Source organism: Erpetoichthys calabaricus, chromosome 2 (assembly GCF_900747795.2).
Source record: "Erpetoichthys calabaricus chromosome 2, fErpCal1.3, whole genome shotgun sequence".
In the NCBI taxonomy this organism is placed as follows: Eukaryota; Metazoa; Chordata; class Cladistia; order Polypteriformes; family Polypteridae; genus Erpetoichthys; species Erpetoichthys calabaricus.
The window spans coordinates 58,326,204-58,336,825 of record NC_041395.2 but is presented as its reverse complement, the minus strand read 5'-3'; positions in this window follow the sequence as shown (position 1 = coordinate 58,336,825).

Genomic DNA, 10,622 nt, shown 5'->3' with positions numbered 1-10,622 from the left:
TGAATGTCCCAGTTGATTTAACAATTGATATTGTTCATGAGATGCTTTAGCTGACAATCATATGAAAACGGTTGCACGTCTCTCACCCTCACCTTACATCGCTCTGTCTTCCCCTCTTGATGTTGCTGTCGTTTTTGGTCCCTTAGACAAGGCATATTAATTTTAAAATTCCACATGGGATTTTGGAACATGTGATGTTACACACATTTGATTGGCTGGCTGTCAATATGATGTCCTCGCTCAAACTCTTTGATCTATTTAAGTACGTCCGTTTACCTTCCTTTCCCAAGCTGTAAACCAATTTGCCAATTCCTTGTCCCAGATGCCCATCCATTCATGGGTTATAAAGTAATCAATACAGCCTGAGGCATCATCCTAGCCATTTCCTGGGCTTCTGCTTCATTTAAACAAATGTTACTGTGACTGATTACTGGTACAATTCCGGAAAAGAAGATGCTTTTGATGTTAACTGTCCTCCTTAAGTGTTACATTTATCCTGTCCATCTGATCAAAATATTTGTTTTAATAAGATACAATTTGGGAAAAGAAGCAAGCCTCTTTGTTAACTGTCATTGTAAAGTTATGTTCATTTTTGTTTGTGTGAGCAAAAAAATAATCCACCACACTACAGACTGTAATGCCAATCCATGTTGAAGATGACCCAAAAAAATAAAAGATGGCTGTTGTTTCAGTAAAACTAGATAAGGCTCCTGAGATAGTGATCTTCATTCAAAATTTCACTTGAAAACAGCAGCAACAGAGCAATCTGATTCTCCTGCTAAGGAATCTGACTGTCATCTAGCAGCCCTGCATGGGTAAGATAAGGTTTATAAGGTGGGGATAAGCGTAGCTACCTGCGTGCAGGAGTGAAGCAGACTCCATTAGACATTTCCGACCACATCTACAGAGCTGAGAAAAGATGAGATCAGCTTGCCCTGGTAATAAATGGAAGCCATGTCACAGACGCAGATATGATATAACATTACAGCATAAAGCAGTAAGGACTTATTTATTAAGACTGCAAAAGACAAGCGTAACGGAATACCTAGCAATAGCTATGTGGTGGGTTTGTTTATTTTGGTCAGACAGTGAAAATACCAGTTTTAGATTGTTTTCATATAAAGTTAATTATTTAGTATTTGCTGACAAGCATGAATCAGTAGTTTCCTTTATTCATTAGGAAAGTGCAATAGTGAAGTCTGATAAAAAAAGTTTCTAACAATCTATTCCCTTAACTAACAGTATGTAGCATTGTGCACAGAGATAGGAAGATACTATAGCAAAATCAATGACTAAATGCTACAAAAGCCTGATTTGCACTATCGAACCAAAATTAAGATAAAGGGGCAGCACTAGTCTGAAAATTATTTCTAAATTCTAGTTTAAAAAAGAAAGTACATTGAAGCTAAAGATGTCATCTGTGCTACATCAAAGACTTGATTAAATGTTTTTTTTTTCCCAGATACTGCCTGCCTTGAATCTTTGACAGTAGATAACACAATTATAAGATAGCTGAGCTGGCAGGTCCGGGAGTTATCAAGATCAAATTCTGCAGTACACGTACTATAGATCAGTTAAGCAAAATTCTGTTGCAGAACATATAAATTATTAATATTTATAATACAGAAAATCAGTTTTAAATCTAGAATCCTAAATGCAGTGATTATTTTGATTTGTCTTACAGGTACATGCTTATCTACCTGTTGTCTATCAAAAGATAAAGTGTATATATTTAAATACTTATTACTTTATATATGGGTTTTATGCATTTTGGGCCTGGCAGCTTTGAAAACCATTCTTTCCATCAATTTTCCAGATGTTATATTTTCAGTACCCCACTGGAATACTGAGGCCTTTAGGGAAGCCAAAGGGATGCAGGGCTTAGCACAGAATTATATGAAACCCTCAATTGAATGAAATGCATTCTAAGGTTACTTATTTTTTAAATAATAAGCCTTGAGTAACAATTGATCATAAAAAAGCCATTCAAAGCAAAGTTTACAAAATATGAGAATGTAAAATAGCCTGTAAGTGGAACACAGAACAGTAATTTAAGGATAATGATGCCAAGAAAACCTTTAATGGCTTGCCGATTGCTACTTGTTATTACCTCCGAGAAACATAACATGCCTATCAATGATGAACTAGATTATGAGAATAATCAAATGTGTTTTACACAGTGTTTATTTTGTAGGGCGTTAGAAGTGAATGTGTGGATTTTTTTAAGCCAAGTGCATTAACAGAGCAGCAATTATTTTTATAGATGACATCAGCATTCAGTCCAAGATAATAACACTACAGCCCAAAAAGTTACAAATATTTTAAACTCATTTAGGTTTCTATAATTAGGTCTGGTCTTAGCATTCTAGGAGGCAGTCTGTCTCATTTTTTTCATTTATTTTAGTTGATGTTTAGATTTTTTTATTAATATTCTAGTAACGTCATTTTGTATTTTGTTGATTGTATAGTCACTGTGATTTGGTGGTTTTTGTATGGCTGTAGTCACATTATTTATAGTTGCTATGCCCACTGCCAGTTACATGACATGGGAGAGGGTGGGCACTTCTCGTACTACTTCATCATGTCCTGCTGAACTGTCATTAGAAACTTAAAAAACTAAATTCTATATTCTATATTTTAAGGACTGTTTCTCTTATCTATATATATCTTTCTTAGGTAAGTGTACGATATGTATCTATCTTTGTATACTACAGGGTGAGTCAAAATTATGTTAACACTAATGGATTATTTTTATCTCGACCACACCTTTCCAGGTCGATGGATAGGTCGTGGTGGACTATTGCCATGGCCTCCAAACTCCCCTGATTTGACACTCCGTGATTTCTGGTTATGGGGTATGGTGAGGGAGCTCGTGTATAGCAGGAAAGTTTGTGATATCAATGACCTGAAGGACAGAATATGGACTGTGGTATCATCAATTCGCCTCAAAATGTTTGTCTGGGCTTTAAACGGTACTGTTGCTTGTTGGTGTTTGTATGTTGAACATGATGGCGAACAGGTTGAGACAATCCTGTAAATCATCTTGCATATATGAAGTATGTTTTGTGAATAAATACTTTCCGCCATTCAAATGTTAACATAATTTTGACTCACCCTGTATTTATTCAATATTATTCTTACCTAAATTTAATTTGTTTTTTTTTCATGTAACTGTGCTTCTTTGACATATTGTAAAGCACTTTGAGCTACATCCTTTGTATGAAAATATGCTATAGAAATAAATGTTGTTGTTGTTTATGCTTAAATAAAATGGCAGCACTTTCCATGCAAGAATTAGACCTTGTTTTTAATTTTTATTCTTGTTCTGTAGATTAGAAGAAGCTAAGCGGCACATTAAAATTTTTCTTCCACATTTTATCTTTTATGATCATTTTTGACTGGTTGACAAAGAGACTGGCAGTTCCATCTGCTGGTCTTTTCTCTTGATCTGCATTTCTCTGAACCTCTGCTTCTTGCCAGGTGATTTACAACATTTTATATTTATAAATGACTTCTTAACTAGTCATATCTATAGTTTCTTGAAATAATATTGAAACCTGCTGGATCCCAACAGATATTTAAATCTACAGTTCCACAAATATCATATCAGCACTACAGGAGTGGTGGGCAGGGAGGCTGGCAAAAAGGGCCTTTGCCCCCTCATATGAACTGTCTTGCCCCATCACTTCTGGACAAAATGATTACTTACTTAGCATGAACTTATCCTCCCAATTCACACTAACTCCTTTCTGCATTTCAATGATTCAGGAAAGCCAAGCAAAATGACACCTTTTATTGGCTAACTAGAAAGATTACAATATATCTAGTTAGCCAATAAAAGGTGTCATTTTGCTTGGCTTTTCTCTACATTCATAATGGCTAACACGGTACAACACCCTAGTACTAATGATTCAGGAATAAAGATTGCAGCTTTTGTATTTTGGAGCAGTCCTTGGATGTAATTTCTCAATGTTGGTGTATCAGTGCTTAGTGGTATTTTTATTTTTGTTTTGAGGCTGTCTTGTGTTGTTTTTTTAGTAAGTGAATTGAGGCTAAATTCACAATTGTTGTGTCTGTTACTCGTATAGCATATCTATCCTGTACTAACATTTATAAATACTCTAGCATCTCTGACCTGAGAGTAAATATGCAGGTAAGAAGCTGCAGGGTGAAGGAGCTATTTTGTGCTGCCTGATTTTATATCAGATTTTATGATGCAGTATTTATTGTTACTGCACTTTGTATTGGGGATGAAAGTTTCATTTGGGTAGTTGCAAGGCTTCATTTTAACTGAAATATCACTGCCCCCTCAGAATTTCAAGCAAATCAGCTCCCACAGATGTTTTCCTGGTATGCTAGCTCTGGTCTCCAACTTTGTATTCTTATTGTAAACTTACATGACCGACAGAAAAAAAGATAAAATTAATTACTTGCCTGAGGATAACTTAGATAAAGACAAACACTGAAATATATGCTGCTTTCAGACCTATTCTAGCACTGCTGTTCTGTAAAATGCATTCCCTAACATTGGCATGATGTTTTTGTATTGTTTTGTTCTAAACAATCTTCCATTATTTAATAATAATAATAATAGTAATTCTTTACATTTATATACTGCTTTTCTCCCTACTTAAAGAGCTTTTAGTGAGTGGGGAGCCTCCTCAACCAGCACTAATGTGCAGCATTCACTTGGATGATCTTTATGCTAACCACACATTAGCTGTTAGGTTGTGAAGTGATGAGAAAGATAGCCAATTGGAGACAGGGGATGCTTAGGGGGTCAGAATGACAAGGCCGTATAGGGCAGTTTAGCCTGGTCATCGGGATACAACCTACTCTTTACAAAGGAAGCCCAGGGATCTTTTATGACCACAAAGAGTCAGGACTTCTGTTTCACATCTCATCCAAATGACGGCACCATTTTACAGTACAGTGTCTCCATCAATGCACTGGGGCATTGGGATCCATGTTCAGATCACAGGGTAACTGCCCTCTGCTGGTCTCACCAACACCTCTTCCACCAGCAACCCAGGCTTTTTCCTAGATGTTCTTCCATCCAAGTACTTGCCAGTCCACAACATGCTTATCTTCAGACCTCTTCTGAAGTGCATGTGATATGGCTGAGATTGCAGAAGCCAAAGATGGCCACCAGGGCGAGATGACTAAGTGCATTAGTTATGGCTGCCCGTTTCCCTATTGAAGAAGACAGGGAACATGGTAAGATCATCAACACTAGGCTAGGTGGACAGATATTAATTTTATGTGATATTTTGGATTAAACGCCTGACATTTTATCATCATTCGTGCTAGTAGCGAGGTTTACTGAATGCTGATTACTGCCTCAGCCCCATTCCATCACTGCTGCTAATGCTCCATTCTTCCACAGCTCCTTCAATGGGGCACCAATGATCTTTTATCTGCAATGTTCACTATCTTCACATTTATACTGCCAGCTCCACCTCACAACACTTGAGATCAGATGCAACACCATCTGCGCTCTTCTATTCTGTGAACCAAAACAAGGCAAGATCCGTCCGGAGACTTGCTGGTGGCCACATTCCCAAGACAATAAATTTAAGTAGAGGAGTGGGTGTCGTTTGTGGTCCTATTTACAAACTTGATCAAAATCTCTCTCTCATTCACACACTCACCAACTGCAAGTCTCACCATCTGGCCCAGCAGTATTTTCATTACAAAAACATCCCTGATGTATATGTCTATGGACATTTATTGAATACATTAAAGTTTCTGAATTTTGGGGAGTAAATAAAGTATTAGTACTGTAGATGCCACATGGGCTAGACCGGCATTGCAGACAGAAGAGGGGATGGTTCCTTACCTGGACAGGAGGCTCCTAGAAGGCAGAAAGGTCTCCAGACCAGGAAAGAGAGAGGAACCAGACCTGGAAGGGATGGCCAGAATAAATGGATGGACAGCCCACTGATAATAGAAGAGGTCACGCCATGAAGGCGCACATTCAAGAACCAGCTGGGAATAATGTGTAATGTAGTCCGGCAATACAGTCCTGCTGGGGACCAAGGGTGTCATAAGGAGGCACAGTAGGGAGATACGCTTCCCAATTTATGGGACTTCCGTGTGACCCAGAAGTACTTCCAACAGGCAATTGCCCTGGCACTGGAAGTACTCCCTAGTCCTTAATAAAAGGGACTACACTCCCTTATCCAGGAGAGTTGGAGCTGGGAGAACGTAGAGAAACCCTCAACTGGAGGAAGGCAGTGTGGTGGTAAGAGATATTGTGAGGAGAGGTATTGTGTTAAGAAGTAACCTGTGTTTTTGTTGCTTTTGAAGGAATTGCTGATTGAACCATCCTTTATTTGAACCCGGGACTCTGTGTGTGTTCGTGTCAGGGTCTGAGGTTCGCTGACTCCCCAGTTTCCGTCACAGTATATTAGGCCAATTCCGTTCCATAATGAATACAGAGAAAATATACTTCAAGGTTTTATGGTCATTGCTTAAAAAAATTCAAAATCTATACCATTGCCCAAACAGTCCTATAGCTTGTCACAAACAGCTGGCATGCAAAAATAAAAAAAAATTAAAACAATGTGTAAATCTGCTACTGAAGTGTCTGATTTTCAGTAACAATACAGATGCAAAAATCTAAAGGAATACCACATAGCAATACCACACAGTGCAAAACCCTGATAAGCTCTAACACTAACCTGTCATAATAGGAAGCTAAGAACAAGAGTTTGTTCATCCCCAAATCCTAAATGAGGATTAAAACACCACAGTGCTAAAAAATCAAGAACCATAAATAAAGAAAAATGTCAGCACTAAGCAAGAATATAAGCAGAAAATGAACATGTAAAAGCTTGGACAAATGCTTAGAAATAATTAAGGAATTGGATTTCAAAAAGACAGAAAATGATTTCTCCAAAAAAGCTGCCAATATGGCCACGTTTCCTGGTCAGCTCTAAACAGATCCCTTAAAATGGTCGCTAAGACCATGTGACCAAGGCTCCCTGATGCCACACTGCCCCAGGTCTACCACAGAACACCTGGAAGAGAAAAGCATACTGTTTTATCTTGGTAGAGTAATATATTGCTCTACTTTCCCCTTTGTATTATTAATATGTAGTCTTTGTCAGAATGCCTCAGATATTACAGACTTACCACTGTTTATAAGGTATTATAGTATATAACTTATCCCCACCTTCCCTCCTACATCTGTAACCTCAGGCAATTAGGTGTAGTAAAAGGCAAGCAGAAGTTAAGTTACAACTTAAACAATGTATTATTGATAATATTCATAAATAATAACATTATGCAAAGTACATTTGAATATTGGCAACAATACAACCTGATTAAATGGTGATGTGTAGTTTCAGGCGGCACACAGACTTGTTAGTTATTTAAAATGTCTCTAGTTAAGGCATCATTGGTGCTCAGCTTTCTTCAGAACAGGCCGCAAGCCTGTTCAATATGGCTGCCGAGCTGTGCTCTTCATTGTGTTGTCTTCATCATCAGAGGTTAGTAAGAGAGAGAGAATGTGGTTGAACAAGCAGATTTATAGATTCTCTGTCCAACCCCTACAGCCAATAGGACATCATGATACTTAAAAGCTTCTGATAGAAGCCAATTCCAAACAGCCATACTTCAGACCAATGGGGCAAAGACAATCTTAACACCTGCCATCCCCCAAAACCATATGTTAAGGTAACCTGGCTTCCTTGCGGGGGCCAAACTGGTTTAAGGCACATCCCCCCCCCCCCCCCATCTCTGTCGTAAAATTCAAAGAGACCCATTCCTAAAGGGGGGGGGGGGGGGGTAAACACTCACTAATGTAACACTAAATTACATTGCTTTGCCTAAATTACAAATAAAGACATACAAAATATTTGTCAAGTTATATGCAAAATCTTACATCACAACACATGCTAACAGCCAATATCACCAAAAACCAAAATTAGTGAAAAATCACAATCAACAAAACTTATCTATGGCTCAAATAAAGCACGGAATTGAATTTTAACCACAAGGTTTTCATTTGACTGAAAGCTATCGTATGAAAAGAGCCAAATATTAAAGAACCTTGACCCTATGTTCTTGTCTCCAGAATTTTGAAGACTTATTTAAAGATGAAATGCTATGTTGCTCTTACTATATATATATATATATATATATATATATATATATATATATATATATATATATATATATATATATATATATATATATATACATATATACAGTGCATCCGGAAAGTATTCACAGAGCATCACTTTTTCCACATTTTGTTATGTTGCAGCCTTATTCCAAAATGGATTAAATTGATTTTTTTCCTCAGAATTCTACACACAACACCCCATAATGACAATGTGAAAAAAGTTTACTTGAGGTTTTTGCAAATTTATTAAAAATAAAAAAATTGAGAAAGCACATATACATAAGTATTCACAGCCTTTGCCGTGAAGCTCGAAATTGAGCTCAGGTGCATCCTGTTTCCCCTGATCATCCTTGAGATGTTTCTGCAGCTTAATTGGAGTCCACCTGTGGTAAATTCAGTGGATTGGACCTGATTTGGAAAGGCACACACCTGTCTATATAAGGTCCCACAGTTGACAGTTTATGTCAGAGCATAAACCAAGCATGAAGTCAAAGGAATTGTCTGTAGACCTCCAAGACAGGATTGTCTCGAAGCACATATCTGGGGAAGGTTACAGAAAGATTTCTGCTGCTTTGAAGGTCCCAATGAGCACAGTGGCCTCCATCATCCGTAACTCTAAGAAGTTCGAAACTACCAGGACTCTTCCTAGAGCTGGCCGGCCATCTTAACTGAGCGATCAGGGGAGAAGGGCCTTAGTCAGAGAGGTGACCAAGAACCTGATGGTCACTCTGTCAGAGCTCCAGAGGTCCTCTGTGGAGAGAGGAGAACCTTCCCGAAGGACAACCATCTCTGCAGCAACCCACCAATCAGGCCTGTATGGTAGAGTGGCCAGACGGAAGTCACTCCTTAGTAAAAGGTACATGGCAGCCCGCCTGGAGTTTGCCAAAAGGCACCTGAAGGACTCTCAGACCATGAGAAAGATAATTCTCTGGTCTGATGAGACAAAGATTGAACTCTTTGGTGTGAACGCCAGGTGTCACGTTTGGAAGAAACCTGGCACCATCCCTACAGTGAAGCATGGTGGTGGCAGCATCATGCTGTGGTGATGTTTTTCAGCGGCAGGAACTGGGAGACTAGTCAGGATAAAGGGAAAGATGACTGCAGCAATGTACAGAGACATCCTGGATGAAAACCTGCTCCAGAGCACTCTTGACCTCAGACTGGGGCGACAGTTCATCTTTCAGCAGGACAACGACCCTAAGCACACAGCCAAGATATCAAAGGAGTGGCTTCAGGACAACTCTGTGAATGTCCTTGAGTGGCCCAGCCAGAGCCCAGACTTGAATCCGATTGAACATCTCTGGAGAGATCTTAAAATGGCTGTGCACCGACGCTTCCCATCCAACCTGATGGAGCCTGAGAGATGCTGCAAAGAGGAATGGGCGAAACTGGCCAAGGATAGGTGTGCCAAGCTTGTGGCATCATATTCAAAAAGACTTGAGGCTGTAATTGCTGCCAAAGGTACATCAACAAAGTATTGAACAAAGGCTGTGAATACTTATGTACATGTGATTTCTCAGTTTTTTTATTTTTAATAAATTTGCAGAAACCTCAAGTAAACTTTTTTCACGTTATCATTATGGGGTGTTGTGTGTAGAATTCTGAGGAAAAAAATGAATTTAATCCATTTTGGAATAAGGCTGTAACATAACAACATGTGGAAAAAGTGATGCACTGTGAATACTTACCAGGAAAAGAAAATCCGAGCACATCTCTCCAGTTTTGATGTCACTACACTGGTTACCTGTGTCATTCAGGATTGACTTTAAAATTTTGCTTATGGTTTATCTAGCCTTAAATAATCTCGCCCCATCCTATATATCGGAATGTCTGTCGTCTTACATTCCAAATCGCAACCTCAGATCCTCAACTGAGTGTCTCCTTAGAATTCCAAGAGCAAAACTTAAAAGAAGTGGTGAGGCGGCCTTCTGCTTTTATGCACCTAAAATCTGGAATAGCCTGCCAGTAGGAATTCACCAGGCTAATACAGTGGAGCACTTTAAAAAACTGCTGAAAACACATTACTTTAACATGGCCTTCTCATAACTTCTCTGTAATTTAGTCCTGATACTCTGTATATTCAATTCATTATAATAACCATTCTTGGTGGATCTAAAATCTGTACTAACCCCTATTCTCTCTTCTGTTTCCTTTTCCGGTGTCCTTTTGGTGGTGGCTTGTGCCACCACCATCTACTCTAAGTACCATGATGTTCCAAAAATGATGGATGGATTAAAAGCCTGAAGTCTGTATGACCATCAGCATCAAGTGACTCCGTGAGAACCCTAACTACAAAAAGGACTATTTCATTTATGTTAGGTAGAATGCCCAGAGGGGAGTGGGTGGTCTCATGGCCTGGAACCCCTACAGATTTTTTTTTCTCCAGCTTTCTGGATTTTTTTTGTGTTTTTTCTGTCCACCCTGGCCATTGGACCTTACTCCTTTTCTATGTTAACTAATGTTGCCTTATTTTAATTTCTTATTTTGTCTT